Raw genomic sequence first — 26,689 nt, 5'->3', positions numbered from 1 at the left:
CATTGCTTCTGACATTAAGAAGCAATCTCAAGATGTGTGTCTCATAGGAGCAGAAACTACTGTACCATTTTTGAGAATACTGTTGCCTTTCAAAGGGCATCAAGTTTCATTCAGTTGTTGCTGATGTTAAGATTAAGGGTTTCTAGCTAAAGAGCTGGTAAATGACTAGAACACTTACTTGTGTACCATTTTTTGGAGCATGACATGAGTCCTTCCATTTATTCCTACGTTTTAATTTGAGAGTCCAAGCTCAGAATGTTGTACCTGATAGGAGCAGCAACTGGCATACTATTTTTGGTGGAGAAGGTTGCCTCTCAGATGCTATCAATATCTACTTCATGGTTGCTATCCTTGAGTTTTGGGGGTCTAGTTAAGGAGGTTCTAATTAGTTAGAGGATGAACTTGTGTACTGTTTGTTAGAGATTGGTGCCTCCACAAAGGGTATCATCAGTCATTCCATTGCTGCTGACATTTAGATTTCAGGGTTCTAGTTTAGGACATTGTATCTGATAGGAGCAGCAACCTTTGTAACATTTTTGTGGATACTTTTTCCTCTCAAAGGGTATCAAAATCCACTCCATTGTTGCTATCCTTGAGATTTAGACAACTAGCTAGTGGGTTTTAATTAAGTAGAGCATTAACTTGTGTTCCATTGCTGCTGACATTTAGATTTCAGGGTCCTAGTTTAGGACATTGTATCTGATAGGAGCAGCAACCTTTGTAACATTTTTGTGGATACTTTTTCCTCTCAAAGGGTATCAAAATCCACTCCATTGTTGCTATCCTTGAGATTTAGACAACTAGCTAGTGGGTTTTAATTAATTAGAGCATTAACTTGTGTTCCATTGCTGCTGACATTTAGATTTCAGAGTCCTAGTTTAGGACATTGTATCTGATAGGAGCAGCAACCTTTGTAACGTTTTTGTGGATACTTTTTCCTCTCAAAGGGTATCAAAATCCACTCCATTGTTGCTATCCTTGAGATTTAGACAACTAGCCAGTGGGTTTTAATTAATTAGAGCATTAACTTGTGTACCCTATGTTAAAGACTGATGCCTCCACAAAGGGTATCATGAGTCATTCCATTGCTTCTGACATTAAGAAGCAATCTCAAGATGTGTGTCTCATAGGAGCAGCAACTACTGTACCATTTTTGAGAATACTGTTGCCTTTCAAAGGGCATCAAGTTTCATTCAGTTGTTGCTGATGTTAAGATTAAGGGTTTCTAGCTAAAGAGCTGGTAAATGACTAGAACACTTACTTGTGTACCATTTTTTGGAGCATGACATGAGTCCTTCCATTTATGCTTACGTTTTAATTTGAGAGTCCAAGCTCAGAATGTTGTACCTGATAGGAGCAGCAACTGGCATACTATTTTTGGTGGAGAAGGTTGCCTCTCAGAGGCTATCAATATCTACTTCATCGTTGCTATCCTTGAGTTTTGGTGGTCTAGTTAAGGAGGTTCTAATTAGTTAGAGGATGAACTTGTGTACTGTTTGTTAGAGATTGGTGCCTCCACAAAGGGTATCATCAGTCATTCCATTGCTGCTGACATTTAGATTTCAGGGTCCTAGTTTAGGACATTGTATCTGATAGGAGCAGCAACCTTTGTAACATTTTTGTGGATACTTTTTCCTCTCAAAGGGTATCAAAATCCACTTCATTGTTGCTATCCTTGAGATTTAGACAACTAGCTAGTGGGTTTTAATTAATTAGAGCATTAACTTGTGTTCCATTGCTGCTGACATTTAGATTTCAGGGTCCTAGTTTAGGACATTGTATCTGATAGGAGCAGCAACCTTTGTAACATTTTTGTGGATACTTTTTCCTCTCAAAGGGTATCAAAATCCACTCCATTGTTGCTATCCTTGAGATTTAGACAACTAGCTAGTGGGTTTTAATTAGAGAATTAACTTGTGTACCCTCTGTTAAAGACTGATGCCTTCACAAAGGGTATCATGAGTCATTCCATTGCTTCAGACATTAAGAAGCAATCTCAAGATGTGTGTCTCATAGGAGCAGCAACTAATATACCATTTTTGAGAATACTGTTGCCTTTCAAAGGGCATCAAGTTTCATTCAGTTGTTGCTGACGTTAAGATTAAGGGTTTCTAGCTAAAGAGCTGGTAAATGACTAGAACACTTACTTGTGTACCATTTTTTGGAGCATGACATGAGTCCTTCCATTTATGCTTACGTTTTAATTTGAGAGTCCAAGCTCAGAATGTTGTACCTGATCGGAGCAGCAACTGGCATACTATTTTTGGTGGAGAAGGTTGCCTCTCAGAGGCTATCAATATCTACTTTATCGTTGCTATCCTTGAGTTTTGGGGGTCTAGTTAAGGAGGTTCTAATTAGTTAGAGGATGAACTTGTGTACTGTTTGTTAGAGATTGGTACCTCCACAAAGGGTATCATCAGTCATTCCATTGCTGCTGACATTTAGATTTCAGGTTCCTAGTTTAGGACATTGTATCTGATAGGAACAGCAACCTTTGTAACATTTTAGTGGATACTTTTTCCTCTCAAAGGGTATCAAAATCCACTCCATTGTTGCTATCCTTGAGATTTAGACAACTAGCTAGTGGGTTTTAATTATTTAGAGCATTAACTTGTGTTCCATTGCTGCTGACATTTAGATTTCAGGGTCCTAGTTTAGGACATTGTATCTGATAGGAGCAGCAACCTTTGTAACATTTTTGTGGATACTTTTTCCTCTCAAAGGGTATCAAAATCCACTCCATTGTTGCTATCCTTGAGATTTAGACAACTAGCCAGTGTGTTTTTTAATTAATTAGAGCATTAACTTGTGTACCCTATGTTAAAGACTGATCCCTCCACAAAGGGTATCATGAGCCATTCCATTGCTCCTGACATTAAGAAGCAATCTCAAGATGTGTGTCTCATAGGAGCAGCAACTACTGTACCATTTTTGAGAATACTGTTGCCTTTCAAAGGGCATCAAGTTTCATTCAGTTGTTGCTGATGTTAAGATTAAGGGTTTCTAGCTAAAGAGCTGGTAAATGACTAGAACACTTACTTGTGTACCATTTTTTGGAGCATGACATGAGTCCTTCCATTTATGCTTACGTTTTAATTTGAGAGTCCAAGCTCAGAATGTTGTACCTGATAGGAGCAGCAACTGGCATACTGTTTTTGGTGGAGAAGGTTGCCTCTCAGAGGCTATCAATATCTACTTCATCGTTGCTATCCTTGAGTTTTGGGGGTCTAGTTAAGGAGGTTCTAATTAGTTAGAGGATGAACTTGTGTACTGTTTGTAAGAGATTGGTACCTCCACAAAGGGTATCATCAGTCATTCCATTGCTGCTGACATTTAGATTTCAGGGTCCTAGTTTAGGACATTGTATCTGATAGGAGCAGCAACCTTTGTAACATTTTTGTGGATACTTTTTCCTCTCAAAGGGTATCAAAATCCACTCCATTGTTGCTATCCTTGAGATTTAGACAACTAGCTAGTGGGTTTTAATTAAGTAGAGCATTAACTTGTGTTCCATTGCTGCTGACATTTAGATTTCAGGGTCCTAGTTTAGGACATTCTATCTGATAGGAGCAACAACCTTTGTAACATTTTTGTCGATACTTTTTCCTCTCAAAGGGTATCAAAATCCACTCCATTGTTGCTATCCTTGAGATTTAGACAACTAGCCAGTGGGTTTTAATTAATTAGAGCATTAACTTGTGTACCCTATGTTAAAGACTGATGCCTCCACAAAGGGTATCATGAGTCATTCCATTGCTTCTGACATTAAGAAGCAATCTCAAGATGTGTGTCTCATAGGAGCAGCAACTACTGTACCATTTTTGAGAATACTGTTGCCTTTCAAAGGGCATCAAGTTTCATTCAGTTGTTGCTGATGTTAAGATTAAGGGTTTCTAGCTAAAGAGCTGGTAAATGACTAGAACACTTGTGTACCATTTTTTGGAGCATGACATGAGTCCTTCCATTTATGCTTACGTTTTAATTTGAGAGTCCAAGCTCAGAATGTTGTACCTGATAGGAGCAGCAACTGGCATACTATTTTTGGTGGAGAAGGTTGCCTCTCAGAGGCTATCAATATCTACTCCATTGTTGCTATCCTTGAGTTTTGGGGGTCTAGTTAAGGAGGTTCTAATTAATTAGAGCATGAACTTGTGTACTGTTTGTTAGAGATTGGTGCCTCCACAAAGGGTATCATAAGTTATTCCATTGCTTCCAATATTGAGATTTGATAGCTGTAGCAAATTAGGTTCTAATTGATAAATTAGAACTTGTATGTAGTTTATTAGAGACAAATGCCTCATCAAAAGGTGTCACGATTGATTCCATTGCTGCTAACCTTGCGATTTGAAGGTCTTACTTCAGGAGGATAAATCTGATATGAGTAGCAACTCTTGATTGGTTGTTTTTTTGTAAGACTATTGCCTCTCAAAGACCTTGAGATTTATTGGTGTAGTTAGGTAGGGTCTAATTAATTAGAGCATTAACTAACGTACCATATGTTTAAGTATGGTGCCTCTGACAAGGGTATCAACATTGTTTGCTAACCATGAGATTCAGGAGTCTAGCTAACAATGTTCTAATTAATTAGAGGATTGACTCATGTACCATTTTTTGAAGACTGGTGCCTCTGCCAAAGGTATTAATATTGTATCTATTGTTACTGATCTGCAAATTTGGGGATTTTAGCTCAGGAGGTTCAGACTGAGTAGTAAATCAACTCTTGTGTCATTTATTAGAGACTTGTGCCTTCCCAAAAGGTATCATGATCTACTCTATTGTTTCTGACCTTGAGAGATAGAAAGTCTAGCTAAATATGTTCTAAATGAGTAGATCAGCAAATTAGGTACCATTTATCCAATCAATTGTTGCTATCCTTTATATTTCGGGGGCTAGCTAAGGAGGGTATAGTTGATTAGATCATTAAGTCATGTAACACTTGTTAACCTTGGCAGAGGCAAAAGTCTTTATCAACATTGTTTCTATTATTACTGATCTTCCAATTTGGGGATTCTAGCTCAGGAGGTTTAGTCTGAGTAAAGCAGCATATCGTGTGCCATGTATTAGAGACGAGTGCCTCTGCAAAGGGTATGCCGATCAACTCAATTGCTGCTGGCCTTGAGATTTAGGCATTCTAGCTAAATAGGTTTTGAATGATTAGAGCAGCAACATCTGAACCAGTTTTTGGAAACTGATGCCTCCATGAAGGGTATCATCAGTCATTCCATTGCTGCTGACGTTTAGATTTCAGGGTCCTAGTTTAGGACATTGTATCTGATAGGAGCAGCAACCTTTGTAACATTTTTGTTTAAACTTTTTCCTCTCAAAGGGTATCAAAATCCACTCCATTGTTGCTATCCTTGAGATTTAGACAACTAGCTAGTGGGTTTTAATTAAGTAGAGCATTAACTTGTGTTCCATTGCTGCTGACATTTAGATTTCAGGGTCCTAGTTTAGGACATTGTATCTGATAGGAGCAGCAACCTTTGTAACATTTTTGTGGATACTTTTTCCTCTCAAAGGGTATCAAAATCCACTCCATTGTTGCTATCCTTGAGATTTAGACAACTAGCTAGTGGGTTTTAATTAGAGAATTAACTTGTGTACCCTATGTTAAAGACTGATGCCTCCACAAAGGGTATCATGAGTCATTCCATTGCTTCTGACATTAAGAAGCAATCTCAAGATGTGTGTCTCATAGGAGCAGAAACTACTGTACCATTTTTGAGAATACTGTTGCCTTTCAAAGGGCATCAAGTTTCATTCAGTTGTTGCTGATGTTAAGATTAAGGGTTTCTAGCTAAAGAGCTGGTAAATGACTAGAACACTTACTTGTGTACCATTTTTTGGAGCATGACATGAGTCCTTCCATTTATTCCTACGTTTTAATTTGAGAGTCCAAGCTCAGAATGTTGTACCTGATAGGAGCAGCAACTGGCATACTATTTTTGGTGGAGAAGGTTGCCTCTCAGATGCTATCAATATCTACTTCATGGTTGCTATCCTTGCGTTTTGGGGGTCTAGTTAAGGAGGTTCTAATTAGTTAGAGGATGAACTTGTGTACTGTTTGTTAGAGATTGGTGCCTCCACAAAGGGTATCATCAGTCATTCCATTGCTGCTGACATTTAGATTTCAGGGTTCTAGTTTAGGACATTGTATCTGATAGGAGCAGCAACCTTTGTAACATTTTTGTGGATACTTTTTCCTCTCAAAGGGTATCAAAATCCACTCCATTGTTGCTATCCTTGAGATTTAGACAACTAGCTAGTGGGTTTTAATTAAGTAGAGCATTAACTTGTGTTCCATTGCTGCTGACATTTAGATTTCAGAGTCCTAGTTTAGGACATTGTATCTGATAGGAGCAGCAACCTTTGTAACGTTTTTGTGGATACTTTTTCCTCTCAAAGGGTATCAAAATCCACTCCATTGTTGCTATCCTTGAGATTTAGACAACTAGCCAGTGGGTTTTAATTAATTAGAGCATTAACTTGTGTACCCTATGTTAAAGACTGATGCCTCCACAAAGGGTATCATGAGTCATTCCATTGCTTCTGACATTAAGAAGCAATCTCAAGATGTGTGTCTCATAGGAGCAGCAACTACTGTACCATTTTTGAGAATACTGTTGCCTTTCAAAGGGCATCAGTTGTTGCTGATGTTAAGATTAAGGGTTTCTAGCTAAAGAGCTGGTAAATGACTAGAACACTTACTTGTGTACCATTTTTTGGAGCATGACATGAGTCCTTCCATTTATGCTTACATTTTAATTTGAGAGTCCAAGCTCAGAATGTTGTACCTGATAGGAGCAGCGACTGGCATACTATTTTTGGTGGAGAAGGTTGCCTCTCAGAGGCTATCAATATCTACTTCATCGTTGCTATCCTTGAGTTTTGGGGGTCTAGTTAAGGAGGTTCTAATTAGTTAGAGGATGAACTCGTGTACTGTTTGTTAGAGATTGGTGCCTCCACAAAGGGTATCATCAGTCATTCCATTGCTGCTGACATTTGGATTTCAGGGTCCTAGTTTAGGACATTGTATCTGATAGGAGCAGCAACCTTTGTAACATTTTTGTGGATACTTTTTCCTCTCAAAGGGTATCAAAATCCACTCCATTGTTGCTATCCTTGAGATTTAGACAACTAGCTAGTGGGTTTTAATTAAGTAGAGCATTAACTTGTGTTCCATTGCTGCTGACATTTAGATTTCAGGGTCCTAGTTTAGGACATTGCATCTGATAGGAGCAGCAACCTTTGTAACATTTTTGTGGATACTTTTTCCTCTCAAAGGGTATCAAAATCCACTCCATTGTTGCTATCCTTGAGATTTAGACAACTAGCTAGTGGGTTTTAATTAGAGCATTAACTTGTGTACCCTATGTTAAAGACTGATGCCTCCACAAAGGGTATCATGAGTCATTCCATTGCTTCTGACATTAAGAAGCAATCTCAAGATGTGTGTCTCATAGGAGCAGCAACTACTGTACCATTTTTGAGAATACTGTTGCCTTTCAAAGGGCATCAAGTTTCATTCAGTTGTTGCTGATGTTAAGATTAAGGGTTTCTAGCTAAAGAGCTGGTAAATGACTAGAACACTTACTTGTGTACCATTTTTTGGAGCATGACATGAGTCCTTCCATTTATGCTTACGTTTTAATTTGAGAGTCCAAGCTCAGAATGTTGTACCTGATAGGAGCAGCAACTGGCATACTATTTTTGGTGGAGAAGGTTGCCTCTCAGAGGCTATCAATATCTACTTCATCGTTGCTATCCTTGAGTTTTGGGGGTCTAGTTAAGGAGGTTCTAATTAATTAGAGCATGAACTTGTGTACTGTTTGTTAGAGATTGGTACCTCCACAAAGGGTATCATCAGTCATTCCATTGCTGCTGACATTTAGATTTCAGGTTCCTAGTTTAGGACATTGTATCTGATAGGAGCAGCAACCTTTGTAACATTTTAGTGGATACTTTTTCCTCTCAAAGGGTATCAAAATCCACTCCATTGTTGCTATCCTTGAGATTTAGACAACTAGCTAGTGGGTTTTAATTAATTAGAGCATTAACTTGTGTTCCATTGCTGCTGACATTTAGATTTCAGGGTCCTAGTTTAGGACATTGTATCTGATAGGAGCAGCAACCTTTGTAACATTTTTGTGGAAACTTTTTCCTCTCAAAGGGTATCAAAATCCACTCCATTGTTGCTATCCTTGAGATTTAGACAGCTAGCTAGTGGGTTTTAATTAGAGAATTAACTTGTGTACCCTCTGTTAAAGACTGATGCCTTCACAAAGGGTATCATGAGTCATTCCATTGCTTCAGACATTAAGAAGCAATCTCAAGATGTGTGTCTCATAGGAGCAGCAACTAATATACCATTTTTGAGAATACTGTTGCCTTTCAAAGGGCATCAAGTTTCATTCAGTTGTTGCTGACGTTAAGATTAAGGGTTTCTAGCTAAAGAGCTGGTAAATGACTAGAACACTTACTTGTGTACCATTTTTTGGAGCATGACATGAGTCCTTCCATTTATGCTTACGTTTTAATTTGAGAGTCCAAGCTCAGAATGTTGTACCTGATAGGAGCAGCAACTGGCATACTATTTTTGGTGGAGAAGGTTGCCTCTCAGAGGCTATCAATATCTACTTTATCGTTGCTATCCTTGAGTTTTGGGGGTCTAGTTAAGGAGGTTCTAATTAGTTAGAGGATGAACTTGTGTACTGTTTGTTAGAGATTGGTACCTCCACAAAGGGTATCATCAGTCATTCCATTGCTGCTGACATTTAGATTTCAGGTTCCTAGTTTAGGACATTGTATCTGATAGGAGCAGCAACCTTTGTAACATTTTAGTGGATACTTTTTCCTCTCAAAGGGTATCAAAATCCACTCCATTGTTGCTATCCTTGAGATTTAGACAACTAGCTAGTGGGTTTTAATTATTTAGAGCATTAACTTGTGTTCCATTGCTGCTGACATTTAGATTTCAGGGTCCTAGTTTAGGACATTGTATCTGATAGGAGCAGCAACCTTTGTAACATTTTTGTGGATACTTTTTCCTCTCAAAGGGTATCAAAATCCACTCCATTGTTGCTATCCTTGAGATTTAGACAACTAGCCAGTGTGTTTTTTAATTAATTAGAGCATTAACTTGTGTACCCTATGTTAAAGACTGATGCCTCCACAAAGGGTATCATGAGCCATTCCATTGCTCCTGACATTAAGAAGCAATCTCAAGATGTGTGTCTCATAGGAGCAGCAACTACTGTACCATTTTTGAGAATACTGTTGCCTTTCAAAGGGCATCAAGTTTCATTCAGTTGTTGCTGATGTTAAGATTAAGGGTTTCTAGCTAAAGAGCTGGTAAATGACTAGAACACTTACTTGTGTACCATTTTTTGGAGCATGACATGAGTCCTTCCATTTATGCTTACGTTTTAATTTGAGATTCCAAGCTCAGAATGTTGTACCTGATAGGAGCAGCAACTGGCATACTGTTTTTGGTGGAGAAGGTTGCCTCTCAGAGGCTATCAATATCTACTTCATCGTTGCTATCCTTGAGTTTTGGGGGTCTAGTTAAGGAGGTTCTAATTAGTTAGAGGATGAACTTGTGTACTGTTTGTAAGAGATTTGTACCTCCACAAAGGGTATCATCAGTCATTCAATTGCTGCTGACATTTAGATTTCAGGGTCCTAGTGTAGGACATTGTATCTGATAGGAGCAGCAACCTTTGTAACATTTTTGTGGATACTTTTTCCTCTCAAAGGGTATCAAAATCCACTCCATTGTTGCTATCCTTGAGATTTAGACAACTAGCTAGTGGGTTTTAATTAAGTAGAGCATTAACTTGTGTTCCATTGCTGCTGACATTTAGATTTCAGGGTCCTAGTTTAGGACATTCTATCTGATAGGAGCAACAACCTTTGTAACATTTTTGTCGATACTTTTTCCTCTCAAAGGGTATCAAAATCCACTCCATTGTTGCTATCCTTGAGATTTAGACAACTAGCTAGTGGGTTTTAATTAGAACATTAACTTGTGTACCCTATGTTAAAGACTGATGCCTCCACAAAGGGTATCATGAGTCATTCCATTGCTTCTGACATTAAGAAGCAATCTCAAGATGTGTGTCTCATAGGAGCAGCAACTACTGTACCATTTTTGAGAATACCGTTGCCTTTCAAAGGGCATCAAGTTTCATTCAGTTGTTGCTGATGTTAAGATTAAGGGTTTCTAGCTAAAGAGCTGGTAAATGACTAGAACACTTACTTGTGTACCATTTTTTGGAGCATCACACGAGTCCTTCCATTTATGCTTACCTTTTCATTTGAGAGTCCAAGCTCAGAATGTTGTACCTGATAGGAGCAGCAACTGGCATACTATTTTTGGTGGAGAAGGTTGCCTCTCAGAGGCTATCAATATCTACTCCATCGTTGCTATCCTTGAGTTTTGGGGGTCTAGTTAAGGAGGTTCTAATTAGTTAGAGGATGAACTTGTGTACTGTTTGTTAGAGATTGGTGGCTCCACAAAGGGTATCATAAGTTATTCCATTGCTTCCAACATTGAGATTTTGATAGCTGTAGCAAATTAGGTTCTAATTGATAAATTAGAACTTGTATGTAGTTTATTAGAGACAAATGCCTCATCAAAAGGTGTCATGATTGATTCCATTGCTGCTAACCTTGCGATTTGAAGGTCTTACTTCAGGAGGATAAATCTGATATGAGTAGCAACTCTTGATTGTTTTTTTTTGTAAGACTATTGCCGCTTTAAGACCTTGAGATTTATTGGTGTAGCTAAGTAGGGTCTATTTAATTAGAGCATTAACTAAAGTACCATATGTTTAAGTATGGTGCCTCTGACAAGGGTATCAACATTGTTTGCTAACCTTGAGATTCAGGAGTCTAGCTAACAATGTTCTAATTAATTAGAGGATTGATTCATGTACCATTTTTTAAAGACTAGTGCCTCTGCCAAACATCCTTTCTATTTATGCTTACCTTGCAATTTGAGGGTTCTAGCTCAAGGAGGTTGTAGCTGATTAGATTGACATGTACCATTTGTGCCTCTGCAAAAGATCCATTCCATGGTTGCTGACCTTGTGAGTTGGTGGTTATGTCACAAGGTTGTAAATGATTATAACAGCAACATGTGTAGACAAATCTTTTGCAAAGGGTCTCAACATTTCTTCCATTATTGTTTCTTTTGGTGGGGGTGCAGATGGTAAGTAAGGGAACATAAACTTGTCAAATAATTCCATTCTGTTAAAACATAGATTGTAAGTTCCCCTTTATTTCTCTTGTAGCCGTATGTCAATTGCTGTATTGTACTTGTCATTATCTGTAAAATTTTCAGCGCTGCCGAATCTAAAGTATAATAATAATAATCATTTGAAAGAAACACACTGTTAAAGGTAATTTTAATTGAAGAAGAATTAAGGGCATTTTACATTTTCCTACTTAAGCCCAGAGGGAAGGGCAGTCCTTTTTGCCATGGTTCCCCAGAGGTTTCCTCCATAATGGGGGTTTTTCCTCTCCTGAGTGCTGAAGGATGACTCTTTGTGAGTCCAGATGTAGCCCTTTTTTTGGCCATATTTCTCACTGTGATGTTGTCTCTTAACTTCCTAATGTTCTTATCCGGAAACTGCAAAATGTTTCTTATTCTGTTTAATTTTTCTAAATAAATGTGAAGTTTCTAAATCTATATTGTCTAATGTTGGTTTTATTCGTCTCATTTACTCAATTTGTTTACATTAAAAAGGAAGGTTATTTTGTGTATTGAGATTTTGGAATCAGGTGATTTTGATCATTATGGGATTTAATTTATAGGATACAAAAATAATCAAGATAGTGTTTGAGAAAAACACAAATAAAACAGTTTTTGAGAAGACAAAGAGTAGAAGAGGTATGAGCAAAGTTTAGAAAAGGACATTGCCCTGCTGTATGCTTACCTGAGAAAGACAGCAGTCCTCTGGCTGTTGTAGAACCACAAAGCTCATAATCTCAGATTGTTTATTTCAGTTAACAATGAGTTATTAATCATAGTTATTAAACAGTAAAAACATCAATCATGTTCTATGTTATCGCACAAAAAGTGTGCCCAAAAACCTATATTGATGGTATAGAACCCACTGCAGGAGACTGTCTCGTTACCAAGGCAGTCTGTAGGAACCAATTAGCAACCACCTATGTCATTCAATCACTGTAATTGGCCGATTAAATGTATACTGCATGGCACACTGTTTGTCTCTCTGCCTCCATATTCTGTCTTTTCTGAACACTATTTAGTGATACATTGAGTTCCACTGAGAATAAAGGGAACCTGATTACTGATAATTCTGTACAATGTTTTTTCATTGCACCCTGACTGATTTTATTCTAAGCACCATTGCTGCCATTCACAAGATGGCACTGCCAACTGAACAGCTAATGACTTCACAAGGGTCTGTCCATGTACTGAATTCAACCACACAGTCAATGGAGCCCAGCTCACTAATCACAAGTGATCCGTAAAATCATAATAATAATAATAAAATAGTTTAAAAAATGTGTAACATGTAAAAATAATTTGCCACGGATGTCAGCATCAGGAGAACCATCCAGTTTCACAATTTCACAAGTCCAAATATACATGCAGATATGAGCAAGTCCTAAAATTAGCACTATATCTTCACAAACATTATCACATGGAAAGAGTTTTAAAAAATGGTGTTGTAAATGCCCATGGAGTGTGTAGTTTAAAAAAAAATATGATTTGATGGGGTAGATTGACTTGGCCAGGTTGAAAGATCTCCTAAAAATAGTACATGGCACATGTCTGGAATGCGCACTACTCCAAGCAGGCACGTGACTTATTTTTGCGTTAAGAGGGTCTAAATCACTATCTGTCTTCACTAGACTGGAAAATAATAATTAAATGCCCCGCTTACACACCTCCCACTCTGATATAAACATAGGTAATGCTGCCACCAAACCTGGTTAAAACGCTCAACTTACTTTTTAATCTACTGTCCCCAAATAGTTTATATATCCAAACATGCAGATTAGCCAAGCATCTAAGAAGACTACGGATTATTAAATAACTCTCTTCAAGGCAAATGTGGTTCTTATACCAGACAAAGGCAGGAACTTAATAAATGAATGATTTATTATGAAATAAAAAATATTCACAGTACATACAAAAAATTATATTAACAATTTAGTCACACCAAGCAGATAAAAATAAAAGGGAGAACAGTTAATAGAAATCCTACTTACAGAAGTACTTTATTCTATTCCCGGAGGAGCTTTTGGCAAGAATAATGGTGATTTATTGCAAAATTAGATCTTGGCCACCAAAATAAGGACACCTTAATATCGAAGTACGGGATACTTTATACCTGTTGACTGCAGGTCAGATGTCAGGGCTGCAGTCTGCAGAAGAATAGGAGGGGCTACGAGATTAGGCCACTTATTCGACACCTAGCAAAGGGTTTTTCTATCCAGTTACAGCATATAAAGGTTATATTTTTTCAGATCCAGATTCTTGTCAGAAATCCCTCTTTCCATAATGACCTTCCTTGGTCAGTCTGTGATATAACACTGCAGACTTCAGTTTATCTATTAAATGATTGGAGGTAACCCAACCTTGTCTGATGTCATTCTGCTAGGAAAAATGTGGGCACCTCAAATATAAATATGAGGACCCCAGATCCCTAGATCTAGATTTAATCTTTTAAATATAACCTTTAGTAGAAAAGGGGCTGAGTTTGTAACGCCTTTGTTGGTTGGAGGGTTCTTTGCAGGGTCAAAACGGTGCCTTTCTGGCTAGGAGAGGTGTCACATTTCCCAACTTGGAATGGTTTAGGCAAAAGGACTCCCATAATAACACAAAGATACTAATGAATTGGAGTAAACCTCATTTACGGTTGATTGGGTTCACTCCACATCTTATTTAAACTCTGTTAACTCTCGCCACTCCACCCTCGTACCATTTCTGCCTGAAAGGGTAACCGCTCCATGTATCTACTACACACATATTGGCTAAACACTAGATTCACAATAAACCAAGTCTAATGGGCCTGGCAGCACAGACTGATGTTGAAATTCAAAAAAAAATGCAAACCTTGTCAAGATGGCCTTTTACCTCCCAGACAACCCAACAAACCCCTATTCATGGGGGTATCACTGTACTCAGTGTTACTGAACACAAATTGGGCTGTTTTTTGACAGTAACATATACCAGGAGCTGTAAATTCATACCTAAATGTGTGTGGGGGGGGGGGACACAAAAACTACTGCAAATGTTGAGAAAGGCTGGTGATAAAATGTGTGCATGGAAAGAAGGAAAATATCAGTATTTGAAATACCCTGGGGTGTTTAGTTTTCAAAAATATATAATATATGATATGTAATGTTTGTGGTATAATGTGTATACAATGTGTGTGGATGCACAAAATGACAAAGAAGGAAATTATAAACAGTAACACAGCAAAAACGTTAAAACAGCCTTTGCCCAAAAGTGTACAGTCAGCAATACAAAGGAAGGCTGATATTCAAACAACATAAAAGTTCCAAGAGGGCAAGGTAACGGGTCAAGCTGTACAAGCTTTGTTAAAGAGACGGGCATTCCTTTTCTTTTTGGATTTATGGGGTGACTTGCACTTAAATTAGCCAGACTATGCCCGCTCTGTGGGGATAAGTGGTAAAAATTGCCTGGAACCTCATCTCAAACCGTCTTAATTATGGGTATCATATGTACATTGACAACTATTACTGAAGTGTCCCTTTACTCGGAAATATTTATTTGGAACCGTGGCCTGTGGGACTGAACAAAAACAACTGCCTCCAAAGGTAAGCCACAGAGAAGTTGTAGGGTCTGCTGAAAAATAAAATGACATGTGGAAGGACAGTAGCTTTTACTGCCCCTCTCGCCCATCGCTGTATCGGAAGTTGCTTTCAAAACTACAACCCACAGTGCTATTTATTTGGTGATCACAAGGAACAACAATGACTCCCTAACAAGCCCGGGTTATCCAGTTGCAATTTGTTAGCTGCAATAAATTACCTGTACCTGAGCTTTACGTCTTTAATGTCAACAAAGTCCCTGGAATAAACATCTGCTGCCGATCTAAGAGATAGAATTACCCCAAAAACTTTGCCTGAAAAGTCCTCGGATATGCAATAAAGTCTCTATATTCCTCCTGGAACAAAATTTGGCAGTTTTCAAAATAATATAAAAAATATTTCAATAATTTCCAAAAATAATTTGTTTCTTTGTGTAGTGATTTTTCTTTACACTAGATGGCGCTGGAAGACCAATAAATTATTCAGCCAGGGATTTTTTTTAACTATTTAATTGTTGTGGTATCTTTACTCAACAATTGTACATCAGGTTTGTTATGTTTCCTTCTGCGTGATGATTATACCTAAAAATATGCAGATTTTAAATATAAAAGGTTTCCTGGACCTGAGAGCAAGTTGGCAACCCCAAAAAATAATCTATACACAAAGGTGGGGAACTGCTTCAATGAATGGTAATATAAACAATGGGCGGGGATAGCAAATTACCCATACCGCCATATCCCACTATTGTGTGACTGCCCGATGGAATACGGGCGACCGTACACTCCAAAACTGTAATAACGTTACTTGCAGCCACACATATCCTGCTGATCTCTGCACAAATGTTATTTGGTGGCCTTCAAGTGCCAGAGCCAGTTGGTCATCCTCAGTCAAGACCTGTTTAGAGTCAGGTCCTTTAGTTTTTTAATCCCGCTCCCGCTGATTTTGTGACCATTACCGCCCGCTTCCACAATGTGCGCGTTCCACTCCCGCCCGCTCCCGCAACATATGTGTCCAATCCCACCCGCTCCCGCAACATATGTGTCCAATTCCGCCCGCTCCCGCAACATATGTGGTCAATCACACCCACCCCCTTACCTGTACTGCAGATTTTCTGTGCAGTCCCGCAAGGCTGCCTTCATGTTGCTCCCTTACAGCGTCTCTTCTCTTGTTCCACCCAGGAGCTGAGCAGAGTCATGTGACATGGCGTAAAATCACGTGACTCCGCTGGCTTCCTTTTGCGGAACAAGAGAATAGATGTTGTGAGGGAGCAACGCGAAGGCAGCCTTGCGGGAGTGCGCAGGATTACTGAGACCCGCAGGTACAGTGTCTGACCGCCCGCAGCGCCCGAAAGACCACCCGAGTTTTTTGGTGGGTCCCGCAGAACCCGCATCCCAATGCAGTCCTCTACTTTAGTCTGCTGTTTGTAGTTATTCACCAACAGAAGGCTTGTCAGGAGAGTTGTGGTTTCAGCTCCTTAATTTCACGAACTTCCCTCTGATACATTGTGAAACGCCTTTATTTATGTAAATGTTTCTTTAATACCCCCCCCTCTGTTTTCTATATTGAGCCCCCGTGTTATTTCCTGATAGATCCCTCAGTCTGCTCAATATTCAGCCCTAGGCTGTAGACGATTGTATAGAGTCTATATACAGGTACTCAGTATATTTCATAAGATATTGGAATACTTCAACAAGTTTGTTTAAGGTTTTATTCTGAAAACCCATGACCTTTAAGTAAAGATCAGTATATACATTGCAGACCATTTACAAACACACATGCAGAAGCGCATTAATAAGTATAATGGAGGTTTGTTAAATGCATGTTCCAGCAACATTGTATCACTTTTGTTCTTCTAATGCTTGTCTTTTTTCTTCTTTCCTCCCTGTAAGATATTTAGAAAGAAAAAGAAATACTTAACATCAGAAATTCATATAAATATAAATCACACAAAATAAGTGACAAGTGAGGTCTTAAAAGCTTTTGTTACTTTATATGTATTTCTATTTCAGAGTAATAAAGTGTATCAACTGACTAAAGGCTCCATTTTCTTTTGGAATAATACAGCTATATCATTTTTTTTTCTTACTGCATGACTTTACTTCTATGTTGACCCAAATATTATGTCACGTTGCCGCTCCGTCATAGGAGTCCCGGCACATTGCACAGACGTCCACCAGCTGACAGAGACAAGGATCCAGGTCCCCTGTAGCGCTGCAGGGATCTGGATCTTACTCTTATTTGAGGTTGGATTATAAAACAAGGGGTATTTTTCAGAGCATTTCCCTTTAATCGCTTTAATCTTATTTCCCATTAAGACATACTTGCCAGGGGCTGGTAATTGACTCTAAAAAATGAAAAATATACAATATACAAAAATCTTTATGTATTAGTTATTGGCAGGGCTGGATTAAGATCATCATGGGCCTGGTGCTGAGGATTTTGGTGGGCCTTTTTATAGAAATAAAATCAATAGACAGAAGCTTAACTCCTCAGCATCCATGTGTACTGGATAAGATGACATCAGTGCTAGGCAGATAATATAGGATATAATCTAATGTGATGGGATTGGGAGTACATCAGTACACTAAAAAAGTCATCATACACAGGGTGCCTGAAGTCACTAATCAATTTTAATAAAATATGCAGATTGAAATAGAGTAAATAACACAATAACTTTACTTCTCCTCTCACTGATTTTTGGGCCTGGAAAGGTTTGTCCTTTGAAGTGATCTACAAAGGAGGGTGCTTTATCTCTGAAATGGTAAAAATTAAATAGTTCAATTTATTTCTACAGTGCCAGGAAACAGATGACCAAACACACACACCAGGACAGGCTCTGCCACATCAACAACCAAACATCAGGATGGGCTCTGCCACATTGACACCCAAAAACACACACACCAGGACATTTTCTGCCACACCGACAAACACACCAGGACAGGCTCTGCCACACCAACACCCAAACACACACACCAGGACATTGACACGCAAACACACACACACCAGGACAGGCTCTGCCGCACTGACACACACACCAGGACAGCCTCTTCCACAACGACACCTAAATACAGGAAAGGCTCTGCTAAACTAACACCCAAACACACACACACACCTGGACAGGCTCTGTCACACATCTGGATGGGCTAAGCTACAACAATAAAAACAATGTCGTTGACCCCCCTTTTGTGTTTTTGCCCCCAGCCAGCCCCTCCTTTTAGTATTGATTTAAGTAATGGCCCCAGCTGCCCCCTTGTGTGTTGATGCCGCCAGCACAGATAAAATGATGCCCCATACTGCAGGTTTGGTCAGCAATATGTAAAAATTATATGTGTCCTGGAAAACAAGGCAAATTTGGTCACCCTAATGACCCCACACCCTTGCTGAATTTTCTAAAATGAGAGAATGTGTTAAAAAGTTACTTGGTGCCATTTAATGGAGTACAGGAGGAATGAGATTATTTAAAAGTTCAATTATTGAAGGTAACATAAAGTTTTATTAGGCTGGTCAGTAAGAGCAAAATTTAAAGAAAACACTGTGATACCCCGCAGAAGTGGCCAGAATAGTAAAAAACAAGAAGCATTTAGTAAATACAAAGAAAAGCAAAGTTAGGAAGACAGACAGATCTATAAGATTAGGCAGAAAGAGCATGTTATAAGAGCTGCCAGAGCACATGCAGAAGAGAGAATTGCTCTGTTAATAAAAAGTGCCACGGCTTCTTTGGTGGAGCACTGGAAGGTCATGTGATGCCTGCGCTCTGTCATAGAAGCCACTGGCTGCCAGAGAGAAGGATTCAAGTCCCCTGCAGCGCTGCGGGGAATATGGATCTTAGTCTTGTAATCAGATCTCTATTTGAGGTTTGATTATAACGAATATAAGACGAGGGATATTTTTCAGACCATTTACTCTGAAAAAACTAGAGAAAATACGGTATTTACCTAATTTCTTCAATTTCTCCTTTCTTGTCATATTTACATGTTAATATAAAACAATTTATAAACACAAAATGCAGCTTTTAAATCATTATTTTATTTATTGAAGGTAAAGAGTTCATCAAAACCTTTTTTACTCATGTGAAAAAATAATGCCATTACTGGTTGCCATCCTTTGCGCAAAAAGTGCAATCAAACATTTGCAATAAATAGCAATATTATTATTAATATTGGTGACTCTTCTTGGCAGAGTTGTCTTAATTCAGCCACATTGGAAGGTTTTCGAGCATTACCTACGGATTTAAGTCAGGACTTTGACTTGGTAGCACCGAACCTTCATTTTGTTTATTTCGAGCCATTAAGAGGTGGACTTGCTTATGTGCTTCGGATCATGGTCCTGCTGCATAACCAACTGCGCTTGTGCTTTAGGTCACAAACTGATGACTGGACATTCTCCTTCAGGATTTTCTGGTAGAGCGCAAAATTCATGGCGTCATCAATTATGGGAAGTCGCCCAGGTCCTGAAACAGCAAAGCAGTCCCAGGCCACCACACTACCACCACCACCGTGTTAGACTGTTGGTATGATGTTATGGAATGCTGTGTTAAGATTTACCAGGAAGCATGTCTTTCAAAAAAATTCCACTTTAGACTCATCAGTCCACAGAATATTATCCCAAAAGTCTTGAGGATCATCAAGATGTATTTTGGCAAATGTCAGACAAGAGTTTGTGTTCTTTTTGTTCATTTTCTCCATTTGTAGATAATGGCTCTCACAGTGCTTTGCTGGAGTCACAGAGCCTTAGAAATTGCTTTGGATGATTTCCAGACTGATAGATGTCAATGACTTTGTTTCTTCTTTGCTCTTGAGTTTCTTCAGATCGTGGCATCATGTGCTGCTTTCTGAGATCTTTAAGCCTACATCACTTTGCAAAAAACTTTCTATTTAATTGATATTTAGATTCAGCAGGGCTGGGAGTAATCATGTCTGGGGGTGTCTAGTGAAATTAAACCCAATTATCATTTAAATTTGGTTAATTAATTGATTCAATAAGTAAGGGGGCAATTACTTTTTCAAATAGTGCCAGGTTGAGTAGGATAGCTTATTTCCCTCCCATACATAAAATCTTCATTTGAAAACTGCATTTTGTGTTTTACTGGAGTTGTCTTTATTTAATATTAAAATTAGTTTGATGATCTGAAACATTTCAATGTGACAAATGTGCAAAAGCCAGAAAAAATGGGAAAGAGTGGAAATGCTTTTTCACAGTACAATGTATATGTACGCATATTTATTTTTTACTACGTGTTTGTGCATCTGTGTTACGCTTTACAGTATAATAAAAGGGGAGGTACAATAAGTGCAGTCATATAATATGTGACGTTGTCTAAAGACAAGGGTACGGTGAGTATTAGTCCCTGTCCCATCATTAGCTGTCCCACTGTGCCAGTCCCTCCACTAGCTCTGCATACCCTCTGAAACTAAATTTAAAATATGGCCCTTTACCTATAGCTTGCTCTGACTCTTTCTCCTGGCTCACATTGTATTGATGACATCAGATGTATCTCAACATTTCAACATTTCAATCTTATGTCTTAGGGTAGCGGCGTCTGGACTGGACGACTTCAAGTAATGAGAGACCTCGTCTAACAGCTCTTCAGGAGATGAAGGCCCCCCGGAAAACCGAGATCTTCAAGCAGCTAAATGGAGGAAAATTTAGCCAGTGTTTAATATGTTGCGCCTACAACATAATTACATTGAATGTTACATGTGTCGATATTCAACGTACTCTACTCAATATACTTTTGTAACTAAATATACATACAGTTTTGAAATAATTCTTGAATGATAAATTATTATTAATTGTTGCTATGGCAATAGAATTGTTTAATTCCCAATGTATGTAGTCCATTATGGCTACGGTTCTCAATGCCAATGTAGAGTTCTTCTGTGTATGACCAGGCATGAAGGGTCTTTTTTGTGGCCCCTAGTGGGTGGGGGTCCGACCTACTTATACATTGCGGGTATTTTCTTACATTACATTGGGACCTACCTTCATTGGAGGACACCATATTTTCTGGAGTGACAGCTGGCATTCTCCTGGTCCAGGCAGGGCTGTAGCAAGGGTGAGGCGAGTGAGGCACTCGCCTTGGGCGCACAGCTGCCCGATCAGAAGCTGCAGGTCTGCTTGGGGAGATCACGGACAGTAGCATTTCTATATGGGAGAGGGCGACCGGAAAGGCCCCCTCCCCTGTGCCGGTCTTCAGGGGACTGCACGATTGTGCTCTCCCCATCCAGCCCTGCTCATCAGGCGCCCCCGTGGGCAGTGCGCACCCAGGCACCATCAGCACTGGTCTGGGGTGGAGGTGCCCGATGAGCAGGGCTGGTTGGGGATATCACAATCCCCCTCAAACCGGCCCAACATTTGACAGACCTCACGCTCCCTATTCAGACCTCGTCTTCCGTTCTCCCTAACCACTATGCGATGGCAAATGATGCAGAGCTCCAGGATATGATGTCAAGCAGAGGCCTGGAGTGACAGACCTCGAGCTCCCACCACAGGATGGAAGATAGAAGATGATGGAAGATGAGAAAAGTAATAGATGGGAGAAAGGGCTGTGTATAGATGTGTGTTTGTAAGCTGGTGTGTGTGTGTGAGGGCTGTGTATATTTGTGTGTTTGTAAGCTGGTGTGTGTGTAAGTGCTGTGTGTGTGTTTGTAAGCTGGTGTATGTGTATGGGCAATATGTGTGTGTGTGTATGAGCAGTGTGTGTGGGCAGTGTGTGTGTGTGTATGGGTAGCGTGTGTGTGTATGGGCAGTGTAGGTATTTCTGTGTTTGTAAGCTGGTGTGTGTGTATATGTGTGTGTGTGTAAATGTAGGGGAGTGTGAGGGCAGTGTATGTGTATACACGTGTTAAAGGGCAGGTGTGTGTTTGTAAGCTGGTGTGTGTGCGTGTGTAAGGGCAGTGTAGGTATTTGTATGTTTGTAAGCTGGTGTATGTGTATATGCATATTAATGGGCAGGTGTGTGTGTGTGAGGGCAGTCGCGTGTAAGGGCAGTGTATGTGTGTGTTTATGGGCAGTCGTGTGTAAGGGCAGTGTATGCATATATGTGTGTTTATGAGCAGTTGTGTATAAGGGCAGTGTATGCGTATATGCGTGATAATGAACAGGTGTGTGTAAAGGCAACATGTATGTGTGTTTGTGTGTTTATGTGTTTATGGACAGGTGTGTGTAAGGGCAGTGTAAATAAAACAACCTCTGTAAAAAAAAATAGCTGGGGGGTGCAATTTTCCATTGTTGCCTCGGGTGCAAAAGGGCCTAGCTCCGGCTCTTGGTCCAGGTGCCACAGAAGGGCACCATCTGTCACCCAGAAATGTGGAAGTAGGTCTGATCGCCCATACTACATGTAGCACTATATGTGTCTCATAGACAGAACCCAGTGACTCCCTCTTGGATGTTCGGGAAAGTGTCACCAGACTGCTTTGAAGTATTCAGTAGCTACCAACAGCACTCAGGTTAATGATCTCGCTAATTACTTATCGTTAAATGCTGCTTATTACTCAAACCGTGTCATAAGCATTCAAACAAAGAAAAGGAATCCCAGCACTCCAAACAGCTTCCAGTCTCTAGGACACTTTATTAAGCGAAAACAAACAAAAGCAACGTTTCGGCCAAACAGGGCCTTTGTCAAGCTGTCATAAGCAGACACACAGCGTTCACAGGTGCTCCCCGATCCACCCAGAACTGGTTTACGTTCCTCCTACTCCACAGGTAGCTATGATTTTAGATAATCTGCTATTGGACAGAACATTAAAAAAACCTAACATGAGGGGGCGTGGTCTGACCTCTGAGGAAGATGGCTGCTTAGGCTTTGAGCTCCGCTATTCCTCTCCGCCTAAACCAGCTTTCAGTGTTCTCTTTTTGATTTTTTTCTGCTATGGGGAAGCACAATCGGCTCCCCGGGACTCCCCGGTCCCAACCTCCGAGAGACAAGGCTGCACTTACCTCGGTTCGGAAGTTTTTCCAGGGCTCTGCTGATCCCGATTCCGGAGACCCACATGTCAAGATGGCGCCTTCTCCCGCCAGTTCCCACGAGGACTGTGTGGACGACAACATTTCGGAGGCCTCTCATCCCGACGATCCAGCTCTGAGGCAGGTCCTGAAACTTTTGCCTACGAAAGAGGAAATGATACCGCTCATTGAACGGGCTACTCAGGGCATACGGGACACACTCTCCGAAATTCGTTCGGATGTCCGTCAACTGGGCGACCGTGTGGCAGCCACAGAGGAGGACACTTCTCGTATTATGGGTACGGTTGATTTGTTGTCGAAGCGAACATCGTCCCATGCCGACCTTATCAGAATGCTCTCCCGGCGCTTGGAGGACCTGGATAATAGAGGCCGCAGGAACAACCTCCGGATCCGGGGGATTCCGGAGTCTGTCCCCCCGGAGGACATTGCTTCTACTCTCCAAACATTGTTTAATGAGATTCTACAAAGGCCGCCTGACGCTGTGGTTAAATTGGATAGAGCTCATCGGGCCATCAGACCGCGAGGTGACCCTGGCGGCCCTCCGCGTGACATCATTTGCAGGCTACAAGTGCCGCTTTGCTTCCTCCATCAAGTGGCAGGACTCGCCTGTATCCGTCTATCCGGACTTGTCTCCGATCACGCTACATACTCGCCGGGTCCTGAAACCGGTTACTGCCGCTCTACGGGAGGCCTCCATCCCCTACCAATGGGGCTTCCCATTTGCGCTAATAGTGCGCAGGGACTCTGGCACCTACATCATCCGTCAGGCTGCTGATGTTCCTTCGTTCCTGGAGTCGCTGGGACTGCCTAAGATCTCCGTCCCCGACTGGGAAAACTCCTTCGAGCCTCCTCCTCCTCTCCGGGATTCATCGGCTGACTGGTCTCCTCGACCCCGGCGCCGCAAACGCCAGAAGACGCCTCCGTAGTAACTATGTAATATACTTACCTCTTTTTTCTTCGTCGCTTTATGATTTTTCGCTGTCGTCGTTTTGCGGACCTTTTTCTTTTTTCGGGAGTCTCTGAGGCACCTGCTTGTTGCCTAATGTTGATGCTGTGCCGCTCGGAACCTCGTCCATTCACCTCACTGGGGCGACTCGGCTGTTCCTCCTATGCACATGTCGCTCACCTCGTCTCATCTGCCTGTCCGTGGCTCCCACTCGACCATTCTGCGGACCCCATCTGGCTGCGGCATCGTTGCCTTGGGACTTGCTTCTTGGGACATTGCGATGCTATTACATATCCTTTATTGGACTGCTGTCCTGGGTATTTATGTGTGCTATGGTATATTGTCTGGCCCGCTCCGGTGTGCCTCATATACTTGTGATTGTTGCCTATTCATTTGATACCTGTGCGGGTGCCCATGCTCCTTCCCTTCGCGTAGCCCAGGGGCTACGCAGCTCCCATGTCTTCCACATTTTCTACACTGTCGCCTTCGGGCGCTCCGTTTCCACGACTCTTTTACACTTACACTTACACTTTAGGACGACACCCCCCCCCCTTTTGTTACACGCACACACACTGCATTGTTCAATTGCTCTCGTACGTTTTGGCGTCCCTGGCGCTATGTTTATTGTCCTGCAGTGACTCTCTGTTACTGTTCCCCTAGACACTGATTGACACTGATTGCCAATTTCTTGTTTTAAGTTACCATATGGCGGAGAGGTTGCGGGCTCGTGCCTGGGCCTTTCTGTTCTTACTCACCAATATGTCTTATGTATGCTGTACTGTCTTACCGGATCTCCCCCACCAGAGCCCACCCTCCTGTCCTTCTAGGATGGGTTGTGGTTTTTTGACCGTTCGGCTGGTCCATTGGCTCACTATTGGATGCTTCGGCATCGGGCTGCTGTTTTGCCCTGTTATGTTCTTTTATGTATTTTGTTTTCTCCTTTGGTTTTAATGTTTTTTGGCGAGATTTCTGTCCGGTGGAGTGTGTGTTGTCTATTGCCGCATTGTCTGCTGTATTGCCCATGACCGTTGATTCACTTCGTATCACTTCCCTTAATGTTAGGGGTTTAAATAAACCACAGCAGCGCTCCAAACTGCTATATCTGTTACGATCATTGAAAACCCATGTTGCCTTTATTCAAGAAACCCATTTTCTGAGCACTAAGCAACCTAAATTGTCCAACCACCTTTACAATACTGCCTATTTTGCAAGCTCTCCCTCGACTAAGACCAAGGGGGTGGCGATACTGATTCATAAGACGGTCCCCTTTCACTGTTCTGATGTTTACAGGGACCCGGAGGGCAGATATTTGTTCCTGAAGGGGTTCCTAGGTACACACAAAATTACCTTTGCTACTGTATACGCCCCTAATAAGGACCGGGCCCCCTTTTTGGCGAAAGTTCTCTCTCAATTGGCCCCTTACCAGGAAGGCATCACTGTCTTCGGGGGGGACCTGAATATGGTCATGGATCCAAGATTGGATTGTTCCGTTGGTACATCCCACATACCTTATGCTAAAATTAAAAGGGTAAAGCGCTCACTACTATTTAACCAGTTGGCAGACTCCTGGAGGTCTCAAAACCCTACTGCACGTGACTATACGTTTTATTCCCCGCCTCACAATAGGTATTCGCGGATTGACGCTCTCTATTTGTCACATCATCACCTCTCGTATTTACATTCCGCTTCTATTGGCACCTGCACTCTAGGGGATCACTCTCCTGTGCATTTGGTGTTACGCTTACTGCCCTCTCCCCCCAAACATTTTAATTGGCGTCTTAATGAAAATTTACTCAGTAATCCGCAGTGGGTCGCAGACTTCACGGGCCACTTAACTCAGTTTTTTCGCGAAAATACTGTGGATGATACTCCGGTTCATACGCTTTGGGAGGCCCATAAGGCCGTCATAAGGGGTCGCTTCATCCAGCTGGGTGCCAGGTTGAAACGTGCTAGCCAGGCGTCAATGGTTGCTTTGTCGCGTCAAATTGCTGAACTCGAATTGCGCCATAAATCCACCATGGCCCCCGAGTTGATGGATCAGCTCGGGGTCTTGCGATCCCGGTTGTCCGATCTGCTCGACACTCGGGTTCGTAGGAATTTCCTTCTCACCCGAAGCAAGTTTTTTGAACTGGGGGACAAGCCGGGTAAGCTTTTGGCGCGTGCTTTGCGGGCTAAGCGCTCGGCCTCTCACATACATAAAATTCGGGATTCGTCTGGATCCCTTCATTACGAGTCTACGAAAATTGCTAACTGTTTTCATGATTTTTATAGCAAATTATACAACCTCCCTTCGCCTCCGGGGCCCGGTAATGCTCGTGAGGAGCTTATTGATTCTTATCTGGCTAAACACCTCCGTCGTCGGCTGTCCCAGGCCGATAGGCTTGCTCTGGACGCACCCGTTACCCTCGACGAGATTTCGGCGCTTAGGTCCCTCCCTAGGGGTAAGTGCCCTGGCCCGGATGGCTTTACGCCTGTATATTATCGGAAGTTTCTCCCGGTTCTGGGCCCTCATATGGTGGCTCTCTTCTCCGCGTTAGCGAGAGGCGGCCCACTGGATCCCCACACTAATGCCGTCCATGTGACGGTCCTTCCTTAGCCCGGTAAGGACGCCGAATTGTGCGGCAGTTACAGACCCATCTCCCTCATAAATACTGACCTGAAGATTCTGGCGAAGGTCCTGGCGATTCGGTTGCAGCCTTTTGTTCCGTCCCTCATTCATGGGGACCAGGTCGGTTTCGTTCCTGGGAGGGAGGCCAGGGACAACGTGATTAAAATTGTCAATCTTCTCGCTTGGTCTCATCATCGCCGACTCCCCTTGCTGCTGGTGTCCATGGACGCGGAGAGGGCGTTTGATAGGGTCTCTTGGCCCTTTCTTTTTCGCCTTCTCTCCGCTGTGGGGCTCGGTCCGGGGTTTGTACGGATGGTGAGGGCTATGTACACTGACTCCTCGGCCTATGTACGGGT

This window comes from Spea bombifrons, chromosome 3 (genome assembly GCF_027358695.1).
Source record: "Spea bombifrons isolate aSpeBom1 chromosome 3, aSpeBom1.2.pri, whole genome shotgun sequence".
In the NCBI taxonomy this organism is placed as follows: domain Eukaryota; kingdom Metazoa; phylum Chordata; class Amphibia; order Anura; family Pelobatidae; genus Spea; species Spea bombifrons.
Note: the sequence above shows the minus strand (reverse complement) of the source record.